This window comes from Melospiza georgiana, chromosome 12 (assembly GCF_028018845.1).
Source record: "Melospiza georgiana isolate bMelGeo1 chromosome 12, bMelGeo1.pri, whole genome shotgun sequence".
Lineage (NCBI taxonomy): Eukaryota > Metazoa > Chordata > Aves > Passeriformes > Passerellidae > Melospiza > Melospiza georgiana.
The window spans coordinates 16,937,566-16,958,409 of NC_080441.1; positions in this window are offsets into that span (position 1 = coordinate 16,937,566).

Sequence of the window (20,844 nt, forward strand, 5' to 3'; positions counted from 1 at the left end):
GGAGTGGGTATGAGTGAATGCTCTGCATTGTACATTGTTGCTGTAAACCCCAGCACCCACACGCCCACACACATCCACCCAGCCACTCATGGTTCCATCACACCCCTCAGACCCACAGCAGCCTGGTCCTGTCACAGGGAGGTTGGACCATGAGTGTCCCAGAGCCACCAGCACAGCACTGGGTGACACCCTGTCCAGGGACCAGCTCTGGACCCGAGCTCTGCAGCCACCTCAGGGCTCTGAGCCCACATCTCCTCCTCATTTCCCAGCCACTTCGACTCATGGATGTCCAAGTCTGTAAGACAACTGATCAAGGCTCCTTTAAAGACAGAGTGAACCCAGTGAATTCCAGCTTTCACCTCTTCCCTGGCCAGGATAGCTTGCTGTGGCCAGACAAAGGAACTTTTTCCTCCTTCCCTTTCCCACTGACCCCACCAGGTAGCACTGGGATTCCCTTCTCCCCTTTCTGCCCCTGCAGCTGAATGCAGGACTTTCCTTGGGTCAGGAGAGAGGAGCTGCCCTCTGAAAGGAGCCAGCCAGGAGAGAGGTGCCACTGATCCTGCCCCCACTGCCACACTGGGACATTCCCACAGCCACATCCACATGGGTAGCACCAAACCTACAAGGGAGATTGGTCCCCTGGCCCCCTGTCCTCAGTATTTTATGGTGCAATTGTGGTTCTGTCATGAGCACAACATCACAGCATTAAATTCCTTTTCCTTTTTAAGCACCATAATTGTCACAATGAGCCTTTCTTGCACTTCATGCTCTGAGTCCTGATGCTCAAGAAGAGCCTGTAATTGGCCTTTTAGACACATCAAACCCATGTCCTGCCCTTTTAATGATCAAAAACATTGCCAAATTCCCCTAAATTTTGCTTTGATATGGTTAAAAGATGAATAATATATACTCACACTCTGAATTTGCTGTACCTCATTCATGCTTCCCTTGAGGAAAGAGTTTCCTTGCTACAGCCTGTGCACAGGGACCACTTTGTGTGTGACAGAGATGCAGCCACCTATGAGGAGAAATGCAACCACAGCTTTAACGGGGCACAAACACATGACACAGACAATGGCTCAAAGTTCCAGAGCCCACCAGCAGCCCTGTCAGGGAGCCACCACCCAAATCTGTCACAGCACTGGGACAAACTCTTCTTCCCCTGCAAGCAGCACTGGAGTCCACTCAATATTTCATGGTGCAAATGTTGAGCTGCCCTCCCTGTCCTCTGAGGTTCTGAGCAGCGCTGAGTAAATAATTCACAGCAAATCATTTATTCAAAACTCCTGCCGTTGTTTTGTGTCAGTCCAAGAACACAGAATTATCTTCTCCTTGTTCAGGTTGAGTCAAGCTGTGTTTTAGGGTTTGGGTTGGAGTTCCAAGGGCTGGGACACGTGGGGGGCTGCTGCAGGGATGTCTTGGTTTGAAAAGCCAGGTGTCTGCTAAGGAAGGCAGGAGCCTCCCCTGAAATGGAAAATGTAAATCCCCTCCCACTGAATTGTTATAATTTTGAAATTAAGGGGCTCTCAGGCAAATCACACAAAAAAGAGTGTCATTTTTGAAACACCAACCCAAACTCCATTTTCAAAGGCTATATATGTCTATTCCATTTGGGAATTCCTTCTTCTGGAACCACCTGAGCTCAATTAACCATTGATATGGGAGCAGGAGTAACAGTTCTTTATTAGGGAAGAAATTTTAAAAAATAAAATAAACAATGCAGTAATACAAACCAACCCTGCCATAACAGGAGCTGACCCCTGTGTGCCAGGGCGGTGTCCCAGCCCCATGCCATGGGGGCTCAGCCCTCCTGCAGTGCCAGCTGTGGCTCTGCTGCAGCAGGGATCCTGCACAAGGGGGGAGTTTTCCTCTGCAGCTCCAGGGCTGCTGCAGATGGGCCTGGGCTCCCTCTGGCCATGCAGGGCAGCAGAAAGCTGCTTCTCTGGCAATGCAGGGGGCAAAGGCTGCTGTGCTGTGCCAGGCTCAGATTGGATCCAGGCAGGAATGCTTGGCTCCTCCCCTGGGCGGAGCAGCTCCCCATGGGATGCTGGGATTGGATCAGCCCTGCAGGGACACTCAGAGGCCATGGACAGAAGATAATTAATAATTAATAGCCCATTATCAGAAGAGATCTCCTGAGGATTGGTTGTGGGAGAGATAAAGAAAAACTGCCCAATGGACAGCAGAGAACTGCCCCAGCTCTGACAGATGGTGATAGAACACACATTACCTTGCAATCCTGGACAAGGGGTCCCACTGCACTGTCCCTACGTGTGTGTGCTGAGTGGGTGCAGTTGGCTTTGTGAATTACATCCATTTGTCCCTGCTCCCATGGGATGAGCTGAATTTACTGCCAGGGAGCAGCCTTGAGCCCAAGGAGAGAGTCCATTTAGCTGCCAAGATTAGGTTCAGATTACAGACAGAGAACAGTTCTAGTGAGAGAAAAAATTAAAGCAAAAGTCTCTGGTTATTGTGTAGAGAAAACATAGGAGGAGCTTCTCCAGCCTTCCTTTCTGAGAGGTGTTAGCAGGGGAACAGGGCAAACCTGCCCCAGGGAAACTTCCCTCAGCAATGCAGAAGACCCCCAAAAATTCCACAAAAAGAAGTGTCATTTTTGAAACACCATACCAATCCAAACTCCATTTTCAAAGGCTTTATATGTCTATCCCATTTGGGAACTCATTCCTCTGGAGCCACCTGAGCTCAGTTCAAGGACCAGATTTCCACGTACACCAAGCTCTGGCAGAATCAGAATCAGGCCCAGTGGGGCACTGACAACCCATTTTGTATTACAAAAGTTGTCTGGTGCCTGTAATCTCAAGAACAGTAACAAGTAAAATGGACAAAATTATTTATTTCCCATTTCTTTACCAGAAAGTGGACAGTTGCTGAGCCCTAAAAATGGAAAGGGGAGCAGTCAGCTATCCTCAAGAATAAAGCCTTTGGAAAAATTCCTTTTATCTTGCTGGGAAAAAAGTGTTTTCCTTCATTGTGCAGAAAGGCAGATTTTGCATATTTTAATTAGATCAGTTGAAAACTTGGGAAAAAGAGAAAAAAGAGAACCTGCTTTGCTGTCAAGCTCCTTAGTGAAGAAAAGTTCTGAAAGTTCAGGAACTTGGAGAGAACTTTAAACCTCCATGGCTAAAAATAATCCATCCCTTAAGAAAATGCCAGATTTTTTTTTCTTTTTTTTTTTTTTTTATCATTGCTGCCTTAGATGACTTCAGGTCATCCAAACATGGAAATTAAAGTAGGAGACTGAAAATCTTTTTCTTCTCAACTTTCTGGTTCTTTTCAGAACCTTTTTGCTGCTAACTGGGCAGAGGGTAATCCCTGCAGGGCTGCCATTCCACTTGGATTTGCAAGGAGTGGTGCAGCTTGATGAAATCGAGCTTGACAAGATGTTTGGAGCTACAGCTGGTGGTGCAGACATGAGCAGGAGATTTCTGCACCTCCTCCTCTTCAGTAGTTTTAATTTTTCTCCGGAATTATTAGCATTATTTTAGATTCTGGATTTTTGCTCCACTGAGCACACACTGAGCAGACTCCCCAGGCCCTGCTGGTGGCAGAGGGGACAGCTTGGCCCATGACAGTGGCAGAGCCTCGTTCACCTCAGGGGAAGATCAGGCTCCAGGACTTACACCTGCTGCTCCCACTGAGCTGAACAGGAAAATGAGTTTAATTCCTGTTGTCACAGCGTTCCTTCCATCCTGCAATGGATCACAGAGTCGTGGAATCAGCAAGGCTGGAGGAGATCTGCAAGACCACAGAGTCCAACCATTAAACCAGCACCATGTTCACTGCTAAACCATGTCCCCAAGTGCCACATCCACACATCTTGTGAACTCCTCCAGGGTTGGTGATTCCAGCACTTCCCTGGCCAGCCTGTTCCAGCTTGACCACCCTTTTGATAAAGGAATTTTTTGGAATTCACAGAATGACCAGGTTGGAAGAGACCTTCAAGACCATCGAGTCCACCCCAGCCCCAACCCCTCAGCTAAACCCTGGCACCCAGTGCCACATCCAGGCCTTGTTAAACACACCCAGGGATGGGGACTGCACCACCTCCAGTGGTGGATGTGGTTGGGAATGGGAACAGGACAGGATGGGAATGGGACCAAATGAGTCCAGAACTTTATCACCTTTCTGTGAAAAACTTCTTCCCAATATCCAATCTGTATTTCCCTTGGTGCAGCTTGAGGCTGTGTGCTCTGGTTCTGTCAGAGATGCCTGGAGAAAGGCAATAATAATAATAATATTCAATCTAAACCTCTCCTGATGCAACTTAGGCTGTTTCCTCTTGTCCTGGCTCTTAATTGGGAGCAGAGCCTGACCCCCTCAGCTGTCCCTTCCTGTCAGGGAATTGTGCAGAGCCACAAGGTCCCTCCTGAGCCTTCTTTTCTCCAGGCTGAGCCCCTTCCCAGCTCCCTCAGATGCTCCTCACAGGACTGACTCTCCAGACCCCTCCCCAGCTCTGCTGTCCTTCTCTTCACACCCCCCAGCACCATCCTGTCAGCACAGAACCAATTTTGTCACCACCACTTTCTCAGTGCTGTCTGTACATTTTTTCCCCCTGCTCCTGGTGCTCCAGTCCTGTTGCCCAAGGGGTTTGCCTCCATTCCCTTTTTCCCTTTTGCTAACAGAGGATCCACATTTCTGCAGAGGACACACTCCAGGCTGGCTGGCTGCCCTCACCAAGCTGGGGGATTCCTGACAGGGCTGATCCTGAGCATGTCACAAGGGCTGGCTCCTGCAGGGGCCAGCAGGGGACAGGTGACAGGAGCAGCAGTCACAGGGGTCCTCAATAGACTCCTGCTCATTCCTGCTGTTTGCTCCTTCTGGGAGTGCCCCATATGCATCACAGAGGATGATGTGTCTGCTCACCATCCCTGGAAGAGTTCACAAGGTGTGTGGATGTGGCACTTGGGGACATGGTTTAGTGGTGAACATGCTGCTGGTTTAATGTTTGGACTCAGTGTCTTGGTTTGGAAAGACAGGAGTCTGCTAAGGAAGGCAGAATCCTCCCCTGAAATGGAGAATGTAAACCCTCCCCACCCCTCCCAATTGCTATAAATTTTAAATTAAGGGCTCTCAGGCAAAAATATGGGAGCAGGAAATAATAGTTCTTTAACAGGGAAGGAAAAAAAACCTGATAAAATAAACAATGCAGGACACTAGAACAACACTGACAGAGTCAGAACCCAGCCTGACACCCTGTGGGTCAGGGTGCTGGCAGCAGTCCCATTGGAATTGTGGCTCAGCCCTCCTGCAGTGTCAGGGGTGGCTCTGCTGGAGCAGGGATCCTGTAGAGAAGGATGGATTCTTCCTCTGAAGATCCAGTGAGAGGAGAGGCAGCTGCTGTTCCTCTGGGGAATCCAGTGGAGAAGCCATGCTGGTGTCTCAAAACCTCTGGATTATATCTGGGTAGGAATGCTTGGCTCCTCCCTCTGGGCTCACATCTCCCAATGGGATGCTGTAGTTCTTATCAGCCATGCAGGGACATTCAATAGCTGTTATCAGCAATGTCCCCTCCCAGGGAGGTGTGAATGTGGTCACTCAAAGAGAGAGATAAAGCAAACTGCCCACTTGACAAAGGTAATCTGCCATACAGATGGTAATAGAAAACATCTTGCATTGCAATCTTCAACACTCGGTGATCTTGGAGATCTCCTCCAGCCTTGCTGATTCCATGACTCTGATCCATTGCAGGGTGGAAGGAACATTGTGACAACAGGAATTAAGGGATGCCTGCACCCAGTGGGAGTGCTCAGAAATGTCCCAGCGGTTCCCCCACAGACACACATGTGGGTTTGGTACATGCTGGAATTGTCAGAAAAGGAAGCAAAGAGCTTGACCTGGCAATAAATCTGGGAAGAGCAGGGTGTAATGGCACACAGTGCCAGGGTACTGCACAGGGCTCGGCAGCCAGGAGCACTCAGCAATGTGACACCAAAAGAGTAATTCCTATCTTCCCACAATTCACCTCTAATTTTAGCCTTTAGGACAAATCCCTTTGAAGTGTCTCCTTTATGCTCTCTTGCTCTGGATATCTGTCTTCAAACCTGGCCTTTTCCTTAGTGTGCAAATATTAACTCTTGTTAAAAGAGAATTTTGGGTATATTAGAAAGAAATTCTTCAACTGTGAGGGTGCTGAGGCACTGACAGAGGTTTCCCAGAGCAGCTGTGGCTGCCCCTGGATCCCTGGCAGTGCCCAAGGCCAGGCTGGATGGGCTTGGAGCACCCTGGGATAGTGGAAGGTGTCCCTGCCATGGAAGGGGTGGCACTGGATGAGCTTTAAGGTCCATTCCCACCCAAACCATTCTGTGATTCTATCTATAATTACTCTGGAGCTGGGCATGGTTACTTTGCATTAAGTGACTGGGACTGTTTTACATCCCATCACTGCCTGATGGAATTGTTTTTGCTATGTTTAGTTTTGGTTCACAGACTTCCTTTCCCCAGCAGCTCTGAGCCACCCTGCATTTCACAAAAACAATTGGAATCTCTTGATAGAACTGGAAATGTAGTGGTAAAGTCATTGCTTTCACCCCATGCCAGCTGGGCAAAATCAAATGCTGAGAGGGCAACAAGAAGGGTTTGCTCTCAGCTATACCTGCAGAGCTGCAGAGTTTTTTATTTCCCCCAGCATCACATTGCCCATCCCCAGCCACAGGTGAAGAGACACCAGAGGCAGGACAGGAGTGGGGATTTGGGGTGCAAACTGCTTGAAATGGCAGGAAGGAAGGGGATCCCTTCTGTACTGCATGGTCTGTGCCCAGTGCTTCAGAAATAGGGGGGTCATTGCAAATTCCAGGTGGTTTCAGGTGCTCAGCAAAGGAATTTTTGAAGGGGATCTGCTGTGGGGGGTGGCTGCCAGGTGGTGTGCATTGGAGAGTTCAGCCAGAACTTCCCAGACAGTATCTGAAAATGCTGTGGAACCACATAGCTCTGTACTGTGCCTGTCCCAACATAATTTATATATAGATGGATATATAGATATATAGATATATAGATATGAAGATACAAAGATATGAAGATATAAAGATATAAAGATATATAGGGAGTTTCATTTCGTTTTGGTTTTGGTTTTGTTTTGAGGTGTTTTTTTCTTGGATTTTGGGGGGGTTTTGTGCTGCAAATAGATGCAGCCTACACTCATCTGTATTCAATTAGGATTTGCATATTGGGGACATCAAATCCTGTGCCCTATCCCTCTCAGGGCTCTGTTCTGGCAGAGCTAGAGGAAAAAAGGCAGAAAATCACATTGTAGATGCAAGGGGAATAAACAACCTGGAGAAAATCTCCCAATCTCTGCTGGCAATCAGCTTCTGTGCTGGAGCAGAAGGGATTAGATCCCTCAGAGAAAGATAAACTTCTTCTATCTGAATCGGTGGAGAAAACTCTCACTTCACAGATAAATCTCCCTGTGTGCCATCTTCAGGGCTGTTTATCCTCTGTGCATCTCCCAGGCTAATTGCAGGCTGTGGCTTTCTTTGTGTGCAGGGTCCTGCAGTTTTGAGCATTGTGCTCTTGGGATTTATGTGCCATGAAAATCAGGGGCTCAGGAGAAGTCTGCAAATGCAGAATATGCAATAAACGTCCATGAGTGTCCATCCTTCTTTCTGTGAGTCTGTTTCACCTCCCCAAACTGAATCATTCCCATCTTTTCTCTCTTCCCCTCAGCAAGGACATCTATTTTAATTCAGGATTTTGTCTTTTCATCTCTTCAACCCTCAAGTCTCTCCTACTGAAGCAGAATTGTCCAGGTCCCACCTGGTGTGCCCCTGCAGTTCTCACCCACAGCCAGACTCTGATGTAATTTATGCATTGAACCTGAGCAAAATATTGATTTCAGTGGTGTTTTTCATGATTTACATTTGTGTAACAAAATTGTTTCTGCTACAAATATCCATTTTCTCTCCAATTTAATGGAAATATGATTCTGGGAATAATTCTGCTTGGCTTTTAAAACTGGCTGCACTGGGGACTGAGTTTATCAAGTAAAAACCTCATGACTTTGATAGTCCAGACTACAAATTATTTTTTGGCAATAGGAACCTCTTACTTTCCTGTGTCAAACTTTTCCAAAAGGAGTCCATTAAGTCATGTTGTCACACCTTACCCAGTTATTAATGAGCTCAGGGATGGAGACACAGTAGAGGGGTAATACACTAATGATCCTTTATTGATTTAATTACAAACCTGCAGGTGTCATGGGATTTTAAATTGCATTTGAGGACAAAAAGAGCTATTTTTGTAAGGAATCAGCATCTATTTGAAATTTAAAGCCATGGTATCCAAACAGGTCCTTTGGTAGGAGCCTTTAAAGTAATTTCCTTTGCTTGTGCAAAGCCTCTACTACTTTGCTCTTAGTGTTTCTACCCATTATATTTTACTGCCTCCTTTCCTTTTTATGACCCCATTTTTATTTACAGTACAGCCCTTAATTTAGTAGTGCTGACACAGTTACATTTGCAGCAATAGCTTAATTACCATATATTCATGAATAGGGTGGTTAGGGATAGTAGCTACAAAAGATGACAGATTCATTTGCATTATTATCATTAGCATGCTGCACAAACGAGTTTATGTTAGGGAAGGAACCGTTTAATGGGGCTATATTGGTTCCATAAGAACCCAAGACTGGAGGAGAAGAGTGAGCTGCCACCAGCACCACCCTGGCCTGGAACCTCTGCAAATTGCACTGTGATCATGCTGGCAGATGGCATCCAATGCCATTTTCCTACTCAGCAGAAAATGGAAAAATATAATAAAGACACGACAGAGATTAGAGTCTTTATCAATGAGACTTGAAATCTAGTGCACCATATGCTTGGTATAAAAAGAAACATTCATCTGAAAAAATTAAAGCAGAGCATGGGCTGAATTTATCTGTTACTCTTTGCAGACTCCGTGGTTAGGTTTTAATCCCTGATTTTAAACATGAGTGTAACTGCAGTGAGTGATAACATGGTGCTCCAACATCCTCCCTGCTCTCTAGTAGCAAATCCTCCCCTCACAGCTCTCAAAATGAGACTCTGTGTGTGCTGAGGTGATTCTGTCAGCAGGAAATGGGCTGGAGCTCATTTCTCCACACCCATTTGTTGGTGGCAGATCCGAGGCAGTGCCCAGGGATCTGAGCCAGCAGAGCCTGACCTTCCTCTGGCAGAGGCCAGGAGATGCATCCCCACACAGCCACAGCCAAGGCTGCTGCTTCTGCCAGCGTTGCTGTGGCTGCTCTTTGCTGGGTGTCCCTTAGTGACAACAGATGCTGGATGCTTGAAATGTGGGCTCACAAACTCTGCTATAAATCCATCCCTTCAGCACCATGCAGGGATGGGCACCATTCCTGGCCAAGTGCCAAAGGCCACTTGAGGTGCATGGGACATTCTGGGCCTCCTCTGAGTGCACATGATCCATCCCTGGGCACAGCTGACTGCACAAGGACAGAGGCACAGGGCTCAGGTCACTGGGATGCTCAGGTGAGGACAGGAAAGTGCTGAGTAGAGGGAAATGTTGAGTACAGGATACTCAGGTGAGAGTACAGGACAGTCAGGTGAGTGCAGGGAAGTGCTGAGTACAGGAAAGTACTGAGTACAGGACACTCAGGTGAGTACAGGATACACAGGTGAGTACAGGATACTCAAGTGAGTACAGGAAAGTACTGAGTAACAAGATACTCAGGTGAGTACAGGAAAGTTCTGAGTACAGGATGCTCAGGTGAGTACAGGATACTCAGGTGAAGTACAGGGATGTTCTGAGTACAGGACACTCAGTTGAGTACAGGAAGTTCTGAGTACAGGATACTCATGTGAGTACAGGGAAATGCTGACTACAGGATACTCAGATGAGTACAGGATACTCAGGTGAGTACAGGAAGTTCTGAATACAGGACACTCAGGTGAGTACAGGAAAGTGCTGAGTACAGAATACTCAGCTGAGTACAGGATACTCAAGTGAGTACAGGGAAGCACTGAGTACAGGATACTCAGGTGAGTACAGGGAATTTCTGAGTACAGGATGCTCAGGTGAGTACAGGGAATTTCTGAGTACAGGATGCTCAGGTGAGTGCCTGATGCTTGGCACAGGAAAAGCCCCACTGGAGTTGCTGCACTTGCTGAAATCAGGTATTTACTGAAGTGCAAACCCTAATCTGGAGCAGGGATCGGGTCTGAGGGAGCAGGGAAGCCAAAATGCTGCTCTGGGTGTCCCTTGAGGATGTGAACTCTGTTTATGGCATGAGATAAAAGTGGCTGGGAAGGCTGATGACACAGACAGCAGTGATGACTCTGCTCCCACTGGGGCAAGGGGAGATTTCCCAGCCTTAGTGATGAATTTGCAACACACAAAACTGGTGATTTGGGAATGTAACCATTTTCCCCCTCTTAACCCTACATGTTAGCTTGTTCTCTGGGGTAGGCAGTGGTCTGAACAGCAGCTTCTTTCAACCACACTCACCTGAGAGAACAGGAATTTGCTTGGAACAGGTAGAGAGGCCATTCAGCCCATTTTCATTCTCTTCTGACACTCCAGAATAAGACAAGAGAAGAGATCTGTTTAGTTTTGTTATTCATTCAGATGAGATTGCTGAGAAAAAAAAAAAACACCCAAACCCAAAAACTTTACCTGGCTGAGCCCTAGGAAAGCTTCATCCCAATCAATGACTATAAAGATATAAAGACACAGTACAGCTTGTGTGGAAAACTGGTGTGGGGGAAGATTTTTGGGTTAAAACCTGAGCTCATCTCTGTTAAGGAGCACTGAGGTGCTGGGTCTGTACCTTGCCAGAGCTCACTCATGAGTCACCACTCAAGAGGGCACCTCCATCCTGCTCACACCTGGTTTCCATGGCATCACACCCAGGAAATCAGTGCCTTATCTACGTCAGGGGTCTTATCAGTTTAACCCAAATTCCCTTGTTCTTTTTGTCCCTGAATCATGACTTAGAGACCCTAAATCCCATTATTTCTTGCTGGTTTAGGTCCACACTGGTTATGTGCAGCAGGAGTGAGGGATAAACCCTTTGTGACAGTGTTCACAGGAGTCTGAGGATGAGGTAAGAGACGAGGATCTGACTCCATGTTTCAGAAGGCTTGATTTATTATTTTATGACATATATTGCATTAAAACTATACTAAAAGAATAGAAGAAATTCTTTCATCAGAAGGCTAGCTAAGGATAGAATAGCAAAGAATGATAACAAAGGTTTGTGGCTCAGCTCTCTGTCCAAACCAGCTGACTGTGATTGGCCATTAATTACAAACAACAACATGAGACCAATCACAGATGCACCTGTTGCATCCCACAGCAGCAGATAACCATTGTTTACATTTTGTTCCTGAGGCCTCTCAGCTTCTCAGGAGGAAAAATCCTAAGGAAATGATTTTTCATAAAAGATGTCTGCGACAACCCTTCCCTCAGAAGTTGGCAAGGTCCATGCTGGATTGTGCTGGAGGTCACTCTGGCAGCCAGGACAGACTGCAAAGGGACAAACAGACAGCAACACTTTCCTAGGAAATGCTCCCAATCCCTCACATGCAGCTCTGGCACTGCCCAGCCCAGAGATTCTGTCCTGGTATTTGAGATCCCTCCATGATGTTTTCTTCTGTAATTTACCCCACTTGTTTTTGAGCTTTGCAATCTCCTAGCACCCACAGCACCCTGTGGCAAGGAGTTCCAATACTAATTCACATATTCTCATAAAAACTCTTTTTTAAACCGATTTTCTGCTTGTTGTTTTCGATTCCTGGAGTTTTGATTGACTCCCCACAGGCCATCCCATGACCCTGGATGTTCCTGGCTGTAGGATGTGTCAGCAGGATTGTCAGGGTTGCAGAAGAGTTCCATTGGAATGAGGCTTGGTCTCTGCGTTCCCAAGCAGCAAAAACCCACTGTATTACTCAGCAGTATATTCATGCTATAAATACACAATTTTTTTTCGCATTAATTCATCCTTATTTACCACAGCAGATAACAGAACTCCGGGCTCAGATCCACACAGCAATAAAAAACGACAGAAATTTCTCCCAGATTATAAAGATTTGTCATGTTGTCACTGCGTTTATTTTCTCCATCTATTTCTCTCCTTTCTGTGCATTGCTTTATGCTCTGCAGGGCCCTCAGGGGAGGCAAAGAGGGTATTGTTTTGAAAAATATAAGGGTTTTTTGATTAAAGGATACAAAATTAATTTGCTTCACAGAGCCTGGAAGCATATTATTTGACAACTGTACTTCACTGAACAAACACAGCACACATGGCCAAATTCATCATGTTGATCACCAGACCCTGGCCATTTGTTCTCCAGACTGGGGTGTCTCTTTTGCAATTAGAGAATGTGAGTTTGGTAAAACACATGGAAACAGGGGCTGTTTTGTTCACCAGCTTGCACAAGGTTGGAGGAATGATGTGGCTTCAGCTCCCACTTGTAGTTGAGACAGAGACAATACAAAGCAACACACTGCATTTTCAGAAGGCTTCAAATTGTTGTTTTTATAGCCTGCATGCTTTTTATACATTCTAACAAAAATCATCAGTTTACACTTTACTCATTGGTCACGAGAGATAAACAAAGTGCTCATTGGAATAGGCATTTTTAGGTTTCTCTTATTTATCCTTCTGAATTATCATCTTCACAGCATGTTCTTTGAGGGTCCATGCTCCAACCCACCTGGTGATTGTATCACCCACTCATCCTCCTTCAGCTGTGGAGCCACCCATCCTGTTCCTTCCTATACACTCCAGATAAGACTGAGCACAATGAGAAAAACCCCACCAGGGCCATTCTCTGTCAGAACACACATGTCATGTTATTAATTCCACTGCGCCAGTCCACCTTCCAGTAATCAAACCTTTAACCCATATTTCTTTCCTGGTTTCTATGTCAACAGCCTTGGTAGAAAATTCTTTCAGGGGTAAACGTGAATCGTCTTATCAAAAATGGATCCTCTTATCAAACGTGGATCCTCTTATCAAATGTGGATCCTCTTATCAAACGTGGATCCTCTTATCAAACGTGGATCCACTTATCAAACATGGATCCTCTTATTAAACTTGGATCCTCTTATCAAATGTGGATCCTCTTATCAAACTTCTCTCTGGCTCACAGAATTTGCTCTTCCACACCCACTGAGCTGGGAGGAGTGCTGGAGCACAGCACTGACCATACTGGGGATACTGGACACCACAAAGGCCAGTGCTGGAGACTGAACCACCCCACTGGGAACCCCAAATTAGGTTCATTAGCAGCGTTTAATTTAGGGTTAGGTCCTAATTAACCAGCAGAGCTAGAAATTGGGAATTGAGGTTCAATCACATCTGAATGCACCAGAGCACCATCACTGCCCTCATGCTGGTGCCAGGCACTGCTCTCTGAGCTTATTTTGGATATAAACAAACAGAGCACAGCCAGTCCTTGGGCAGACACTGTTACCAGCTGGGAAACAAAGCTGAAGACAATTTGCTTTTTTTGGGTATTTATACACCAGAAAATGGGGGAGAGAAATCAGTGTGTCTGCCCTGCCCTGCCCTGGGAAGGCACATCTGTGCTGTGCTGTGCTCCATTGGGGCATCCCCTTCATGCACACAGTCACACTGCCTGCTCAGCCTCTGTTTCACTCTGTGCTTTGGAGTGCAACAAAGAAGAGCCCAAAATTCCTCACACAGGCAGAAATGTCACTATGGAAACCAGGAGACAGTTTAGCCTAGTTTGGCCAGTATTGACAGAGCTGCTCTAATAACCCAGAAGATGCTGTGACCCTGGCTGTCTGCAGAGCTCCTGAGGAGCACAAATCCTTAAATCTTCTAGAATGTTTCTACATTGGCCCTAACAGATATTAACAACTCTTTCCTATTCTCACAGTGCCTTCCCATAGTTAAAGGGCTTTAGGAGTGCACAGATGGGCTGGGACTTGAGCAAACCTTGTGAAGACACCCTCTTTTCCCATCCCAGCCTTTCCACTGGCCCAGGTGTGCCTCTCCATCAGTGTGGGTTTAGGATTCACATGATGTTCACATGCACTGGGCAGTTCAGGTCTGTTTTCTGCAGCCCCAGCCTGGGCTCAGGATGGAGAGTGTCCCAAGGCCCCTGCAAGGACCAAACACACCCTGGTGGGGCACCAGCACTGCCTCCTGCCACAGCAAACACATCTCCTGTGCACAGCACAACCAGCTCTGTCAACCCAAGTGAAAATAATGTTACAAAAACAAGCTGGATGAAATCCTGCTGCTTGTGAGCCCTGGAGAGAGTGCACGTCCCCATCTCCCTTCTCCACATGATTTATTGGCCTGCATTTGCCTCAGTCCGTGCAGAGAGCTTTCAGGAGCTGCTGCTGTAACCATTTTTCTCTGCAGATGTGTTCTCTGTGGGGTCTCACCCTGTGGCCACTTGTCTGGGAGCTGAACATGAGGAATGCATGGAGAGGAGACCCTTCCTGCAGATCAGCACCAGCTCTGCCTGCCAGCACAGGCTCTCACACCTCCTGTGCTATGAAACTAATTTAAGTTGAAAATACAATTAGAAGCAGTAATTCTTCAGAATGCCAATGTTTTAAATACCTTCCAGACAATTTTGTACCCAGGAAAAAACCTCAATGTAGCATCCAAGTGGATGGTCCCCAAAAAAGGATTAGTGAGGCTCCTAAGGAGCCTCCATGAGGGAAATTTTGGATCTTTATTCCTGCCAAAGGTGGGCAACATGCTCAGAGCTCTCACTAATCCCAGAGACCCTCAGCTTGAGCCAAATTCCCTGTGGCAAACAAAGTAATGAGTCAGATTGGGATGCTTTTGCTGGTTTTATTGCTTTTGGGGGCAAATTATTGGTGAAGACGGAAAAGAGAAGGAAAACAGCTTTTAACCATTGTGGACACATCAAACCTTCTCTGTCCTGGAATACCTGAAGTGCTTGGTGGCCCCAGAGTTCCTGCAGGGAGCCAAAACCAGACCTGATGCATGGGAAGAGTTTCCAGCCCTGCTGGGAGCTGCTCTCCCTTAAATCCACCCCTAAATCCACAAGCCACACTCAGCTGTAGCTCAGCCTTGGAGCACAGAGCCTGCACAGTCACCATCCACCCCTGGAACAACAAGAGAAAGCAAAACCCTTCTGTCTTTTCAAGCCTTCCCCCAGCTCAGGTCAGGGATGATTTTTGTCACTCTCTCCATGGGAGCAGCTGAGCCAGTGCAGAGGTGGGAGCTGAATTTGGGGACAGGAGTAAGAGACACAGACATACTCCCACCTGAATTTCCTCAGAGGATGCTTTCAGTACAGCCAGGGAGCTGTGATCAAAGGTTGGCACCATTTCAGAAAGACACTATTTCCTCCAAAATTATATATAGTTTTTAAAGATAATTAATTGACCCATTTCAGCTTTTGCTTTTATTCTTTTTTCTTTTATCTGCTATTTCCGCAGCCCATCACTCCTAATCTGTAACTGTGTCATCTTTTACATAATCACATTTCTTACAATAGGCATCTTAAAAGAAAATTAATCCTAAAGAGTCAAATCTATCCTGGTCCTTTCTGGGCTCGTGTTTCTGATCTGATCCATTTTTTCCATGCTGCTCAAAAGCAGTGGAAACAAATCTTCCTGCAAATCACTGCCTCCTTCAGCCTGTGATCCCTCTTATATGATTCATTTAGCTCTGTATAGGAAATAAAATGAGGCAAGATGATGATTTTTTTTTCCCACTGAGGCGAGTTTATATTGGGACTTCCTGGAGTCCAGCGCTTCTTACTCTCCTTACTCTCAGTGTGGTACTACCAAAACCACACAGGAAAGGGAGCTGGTGAGGAAGAGCTGTGAAAAATGTGAGGGATCTGCCAGGTTTCTCCATGTTAGGAAACACAAGGGTTTTGTCTCAGGCTGCTCTAGTAAACAGAATGTAAAAATGCAGAGTGAGAGATAGAATAATCTCCCATCCACAATATAATTTCTGTGGGAGGGAGACGTCTGCACTGTTAGTTACATTGAACAAGTTCTGCTTTGCCTGCACTGTGCTTTCCAGTCTTGAGTCTCAGGAAGATTCCCCTTGGAGAACATTGAAATGAAAGACTGAATCAAGAATGAATTAATTGTGCTCAGTAATTGTAGTGCTCACGTTGCCTGGTCCTTGGGAGCAGTGGGAAGAGCAGCTGCTGCTCTGCCCTGGCAGGTGCTGCTCCTGCAGCCAGGGAACAGCTGAATGTTGGATTTTATTCCTTATTCCTGTCCCAGCATCTCTGGCAGCACGTTTTGCTGATGCCAAAGGAGGCTCTGCCCTGGGATGAGCCTGGGCAAAATGCAAGGTCCTGCTGAGCTGTGCCAAGGTCCTTTCTGCTGCAGAGGCACTTCACACTGAGCCAGGAAGGCTCTGGTGGAGGAGCACCACATACAGACTGGTATTTCAGCACTGGCAGGCCCTGGTGAAGGAGCATCACATACAGACTGGTATTTCAGCATTGGCATGCCAGCTTTCAGCCCTTTTCAGCTCTCCAAGTCCCTTTACAGACTGGAGGCCACCGTGGCAGGTTGATCAGGGTTGCCACCAGTGGCCTGATCACCTTCCCTCTGGTGACCCTCCCATCCAGCCTACCATGGCAGTGAAAATGGCTTTAATTTAAGGCCCAAATAGTGCTGTGACAGCTCCATTCTCCCACTGAATATCATCTTCCCAAGCCCAAGGCTCTTGCCACCACCCGGGGCAATGATTCACCTTTGTTGGACACTTTGGTGTGACTCTTTGGTGCGAGGCAGGCAGCTTCTCCTCTTGGAGCACCATTTGGCTTCACACACAGCATCCTCTGGGCCTGGTTTGTGGCCAAGAAACCAGTGGGAATGTCTTGGGTGCATGCTGAGGCCTCAGTGTACCTCGTCCTGGAGAGAGACTGTGGCGTCCCTTGTCATCAGATGTGGCAGGGAGCACTCTGTGAAACTAGATATGAAAATAAGAAGGCTCCCAAAAGGCATGTGTCAGTGTCATTGCCCACAGAACCTGCCTGCTTTCAATTTTGGAAGTGTTTCTGCTGTGCTGCTCTGAGCTGATCAGATCTTTCATTCAGCTCTCTTTGACTAGTCCAGAGGTTACTGAGCACTCAGGGTGTGCAGTGGGCGAGAAGCAGAGAGAAAAGACATCTGGAAATTGAATATTCCCTGCACAGAGGTGTTCTTTCTCACCCACAAATCAAGAGCTATTTGAATTTCCAAGGCTCACCTCCTCTTCCAAAGGGGCACAGAAAATCCCCAACCCCTCAGAGGAGCCTTGTGCCCATTGACCTTGCAGCACATTGGAGAACAATCCATAATGAACACAGATCATCAAAAAAGCCACAGAGATCAGCCTGGGTGAACATTTTGGCTCTGGATGCAGCAGTGCCAAGTCAGAAGACAAGCAGACACACAGAGTTTAACTTTTCTCCTAAGAGCACACTTTAAATGGATGTCATCCCTATATATTTTTAGCTTTTAATGTGAAATTTCACTACATTAAAATTAACTTCACTCCTGACATATAATGATGTGATTGTTCATCACATCTTTGATTCTGCATTAGCTGTTGGAACTCAAGACTCTTTTTTCCACTTTTTTGAGTGTGCCTGAATAACAAAGTTCAGTTTAAAAAAAATTAAAAATTTAAGGCTGTCCTCATATGCATTTCCCATGCGTGTGTAAAACTCACAGGCAGCTTCAGAGCTGCCTCCTGATCTGAAAGCCCTCCACGAGCTTTCATAAACTCTCCAATCTATTGCTGTCATTTGGTGTCTAACAGCAGGTGCTATTAAAGGACATAAAAGATGTCAGTGTAACCCTGGAGGGAAGGGGAGAGCAGCGTGGCGGAGCAGAGCTTTGTGTGCAGCAGCAGCAGAGTGACAAGTGGTGGGTGTTTGGTTCTGGCACGTTCCCCTGGCAGCCTCCTTGCCTCGAGGGGTGCAGAGCTGCAGCACCACCCATGTGGCACCAGCTCCTCACATAGGAATTGCAAATTTGGATCCTCCCTCTTTTTGGGGGGGAGTTTTTATCTGGGAAGGAGGCAGGGCACTACTTCTTGTTTAGCAAACAGATCTCCTGATGTTCCCCCAAAGGGGGAGGGAAAGGAAATCCCTAATGATACAGGAGTCATCAGTCACTGTCACACGGCATCAGCTGGGGTGTCAAGGCATCATTATCATATCAGTGACACCCCTGGGCTCTGGGAGAGGGTGGTGACACACCCTGGGACAAAGCCAGAGAATCCCAGAGTGGTTTGGGTGGGCAGGGACCTTAAATCTCACCCCACTCCAGCCCCGCTGCTATGGGCAGGCTCCCCTTCCTCCAGGCCAGGTGGAAAGTCTTGGCAGTCTCACCAATGGGTTTTACTGCAAGCTGGAAAACTTTTCCCAAGCAGTAAATAAACTTGGAAGAGATAGAAGCAGGAAAGATTCTGAATTTAGATCCCATCTCTGAATTTCACTGAAGCTGATATATCCCCGAGGCTCTGAGCTTGGCAGAGCAGAGGGTGCTGATATTACCTGCATTTCCCAAGTGCAGGATCTCTCCTCTGCACTTGTATTTCAGACATTTGATGAAAAATATAAAAAACCATAAAAACCATAAAAAATTCTCAGTGGTTCTCTACACACGTATGTATATTTATACAGATATATATATATATATATAAAAAATATATATATTCATATGTGTATATTCATCCTTAGTATGAATCTAGAGCACAACGTCCCTCTAGCCCAAATTTAGATAGAGGGCAAAAACCTGTTTTTCATAAAGTGGTTTGGGTTGAAAGAGACCTGAAAGATCTTCTCCTTCCAAACCCCCTGCCTTGCACTAGGCCAGGTTGCTCAGAACTCCATCCAGCCTGGCTTTGAACAACTCAGGGATGGGGAAGTGTTCAAGTGCTCATTTCATCCTGGCAGCATCCAACAACAGAGGCTTTGTGCCTTTAGGAATTTTCTGCTCCAGCTGGGCTCTTGCTTGTACTGCACATGGAATGCAAGCTACAACCTAAAATACTCAGGGGAGTTAAAAGCATAAAGGCTGTGGAGTTGTAAAGTGAGGGAAGGAAAACATTGGTTCACTGGTAAAAAGAAAGGAGGATTTATTTCCTATTTCCTTCTTATTACATTGTGGATAGTGTCAGTGAAGGCAAAATGCAAATGGCACCAGGGAGAGCAGGAACTTCCCCTAAACCAGGTTTCTCACTCTTTAGGGGTGGCAAAACCTACCCAACCTCAATGGTACAACAGTATAAATGTATACACACACACACACAGGTATTTATGTGCACCTGGGCCTGATAAAATGCAAAAGGTAAAAGCTGTTACAGAGCCACGTTTTTGTGTTCTTATGTTCTCAGTATTATATAGAGGACAACAACAAAAACAGGGAAGGAAGCAGTGATTTTTGCTCCAAGCAAAATAACTGCAGCTTTTGACATATATTTAGCTGGGGAAAGGCAAAATTATATTAAAAGAATAAGAAGAACAGAAAAGCAAAGCCCATTTTTCAAGTTAATTAAACAACCAGAGCAGCCCAACTTTTGGTAGACTCCTTTGAACAGTTATCACTCTTGCTTTAAAGCTGACTGCAAAGCACATCCTTTATCTTGGCTCTCCCAGCCACCTGCTCTCTGCAGAGAAGTCCAGCTGCAGCCCGAGGAATTGCAATAAAACACTGCAGGTGGAGCAGGGCAGAGGAGAGAGGATGGCTCCATGTCACAAATCCTGGGATCTCCTGGCTCAATACAAGGACTCAGTCACAGGGTGCTGTCACTTGTTGGGGCCTCTCTAGCTGCTCACAGTGACCCCGAGAAAAGTTCCAAGGTCTCTTTTCCCAGCCCGGTGCTTGAAGAAGGAGTCAGGGCTTTTCATTTCTCAGTCTCAAGGTTGTTTATTGTATCTTATCTATAAAATATTTTCTTCTGCCCTGCCGAGGTCCATCCAGCAGGACAGTTCCAGGCACTCTGCCTGCCCCCAGGGCAGTGTTATGGCTTTATACTAAAAACTACATGTACAATGGTTACAATTACTTTCCAATACCCATCACCTGTGTTAGACAGTGAGCTTCTGCTCTAAACCAATCTGTGTGTGACAACATCACAGCAGAAGATGGAGGCCAAGAAGAAGAAGGAGAAAGGCTGGACACGCCCAGATCCCTCCATCTTGCCCCCTGAACCCCCACACCAAAAACCCCAAAATCTACTTTTCCACCCTGTGATAACTTCACTATTATTCTACCTAAAATATTGTGGCTTGCTGGTCTTCATCTAAGGTTGGTAATTTGCTCCACGGGTCATAATCAAACCCACAGGTGTTCTGGGCTCTGTGCCAGGGTCTCTGAGCCCCCTGGCAGGGTCTTGGCCATCCTGGACAGCCAGAGGGATGTTATGGGTCCTGACAGTCACTGACATCCTTTACAAAAAATCCCTTCTCCAGGATTTTCCTCCTGAGAAGCTGAGAGGGTCAGAAAATAAATGTAAACAATAATTATCTGATTGCTTGGAATGTGGTCTGGAGGTTGCTTACCAACAGGTGCACCTTTGATTGGTTCCATGTGAATTGTTTTAACTTAATGACCAATCCCAGGTCCAGCTCTGTCAGACTCTCTGGTCAGTCACAAGATATTATTCATTCTTATGCTAGCCTTCTGATGTCTCCTTTCTCTCTTTCTTTAGTACAGTTCTAATATATCATTTTCTCTTAATATAATATATATAATAAAATAATAAATCACCCTTCTGAAACATGGAGTCAAGATTCTCATCTCTTCCCTCATCCTAGGGACCCTCAAACACCACCATGGGGTACCCTGGGTGCAGCTGTGTCCTCTGAAAGCCCCAAACATCCCCAGTGAATGTGGCCCTCCAATAAATTTGCCCCA